The 1,919-nt window shown below is 45.4% G+C and overlaps 1 protein-coding gene across 1 annotated transcript in view; it reads left to right on the top strand.

Moving 5' to 3' along the window:
- The first annotated feature begins 841 nt into the window (after positions 1-841).
- Positions 842-1,919, top strand: part of LOC101853651 (nuclear transcription factor Y subunit alpha) — a 20,377-nt gene continuing 19,299 nt past the window's right edge. Inside the window, exon 1 of the mRNA XM_005110696.2 lies at positions 842-1,801. The gene's annotated coding sequence lies outside the window, so the exon portion shown is untranslated. The remainder of the gene's footprint in view (positions 1,802-1,919) is intronic.

The raw sequence follows: 1,919 nt of genomic DNA, 5'->3' as shown, positions 1-1,919 counted from the left end.
CTCTCTCTTCCCCCCCCTCTCTCTCTCTCTTTCCCTCCCCCTCTCTCTCTCTCTCGCTCTCTGTCTACCTGTCTCTATCTACCTCTATCACTCTCTCTCAAATGAAGACGTGCTCTTCATAAATTTATTTCTCACTTTTCTACCACATGCACACAGCTGGGAACTTTGCTGTGGAGTCCCCAAAACCTCAAAAATGTGCAATTTCATCTGGCAATACGCACAGCACGTGTCATTCTCTCAGCCCATATAATTGAGTATGATCTGAGTTTGTCACGCATCTCGCCTCCCCACCCATGTGCTGCTGTTGTTGTTGTTGTTGTTGATTTCTCATTTTCTTTAGCAATAGCTCAGAAATAAACGCGGGGGATAAATTAGCAGCATGGAAGAGTCATATTGGACGTGAAGAGATTCAGAAAGAGATCTTGATGGCGGGTGAGCGAAGCGCGGAAGAATAAAAAAAAAAAAAAAAGAAGAATTGAAGGGGGAAAAAAATGGGCGGATCCTGAAACGGCTTCGAGTGAGGCCACCGCCCACCGAGATCAATAAACGCGCGCTTTCCCGAGGCGGTGGGTGGTTCCCGCGCGCCAGTTGGCTGTGTGTCCTCAGATGGTGCAGTCTTTCAGCCCAATGGATGGCCTTAACAATAAGATCGTGTGGCTGGTGGGCGGGGCGAAGCGGCGTTTGGCGCAGGGTTCTCGACGTACGACATTGTAAAGGTTCACGCTTGCTGTCCCACGTCGAACCACTGATGGACGGACGCGCCGAAAAGCGACCAGGACGGTTGGGGGGGGACCCACTTTCGCCCCACACCCCTGCCACAATGATAAAACTGCACGTTTTGCTAGTCCCCTCTTTAGAATCACTTGAAAACATGAGCTTTCCGCGTGCGGTCGTGGAAGCAGTTGGACGAACGTCGACGAAGTAATAATTAGGGATCGGTTAACTGAAGTGAAGTCCTTTCTTTCTAACCAGTTAGTCGTTTCTTTCGTTCTGGTGAAATAAATAAAAAGCTTGGTGTACCTGCAGCAGCGCTGGATTATTCTGATGTTACCACGCTTGGATGCATTCATTTTTCTCCACAGTCACAGTGGTCAGCGGACTGAATAATCTACGACTTCATCTCATTCTTCGTTTTTTTTTACTTCAACAAAGAAGAAGTTAACTGCCACATAAACAGACTTCGCCGAACTAACTTAGAGGAGACTTGGACCACCAACTCAATCAGTCCACATAGCTCTGTTCATTTTATGATACGTAGCAGACTTCTATCACAGCGTTCAGGCAGAGAAAAGATTTCATGCCCTTTCTAAACACAAACTGAAAAGAATCTTTGAGTCTTTTAGTTCCTTTTCATTTCATTTCATTTCATTTTTTATTCGTGGATCCTTCTCAAGTGACAAGAAACATGATGCCAATAGAGCAAGTCGAGTTGGACAAGTGAAAGATTCATCCCAAACATCGAGAAAAACTTGACTAACTTTTTTTTCTGGACAAGGACTATTGACTGCGTACTGTATTCCAGTGTTGGGATTCTGTGCCTCATTCAGTACACGGCACCTCCTCCGCCTTGGAGCACTTTCTGAATACTGGACAATTTCAAGACGTTATACGTTGTTTTCAGCCCGGCTGCAGCCCATCCAGGTAAAGATCTAAAAAGTGTTGTGTGTCTCATCAGTGACATCCACCACACGCCCCCTTCATTGATATAACCACTGTGTCCTGACCACGGATGATCGTCGACGTCACCAGCCATCAGGGTGGCATCTGGACTTACAAACCTTCCGGAAGCGCTAGAACCAAGGTCGGTGTCTTAGATGAAAAATAACATTTAAGCTGAATGTCTAAAAAAAAATATTTTAAAAAAGTACATAACAAAAATGAAGTTTTTTCTTTCTCTCTTTGTCTGTTGCAACCCAACA

Source organism: Aplysia californica, unplaced genomic scaffold (genome assembly GCF_000002075.1).
Source record: "Aplysia californica isolate F4 #8 unplaced genomic scaffold, AplCal3.0 scaffold00931, whole genome shotgun sequence".
Taxonomy (NCBI): Eukaryota; Metazoa; Mollusca; class Gastropoda; order Aplysiida; family Aplysiidae; genus Aplysia; species Aplysia californica.
This window is presented reverse-complemented; position numbering and strand designations above follow the sequence as displayed.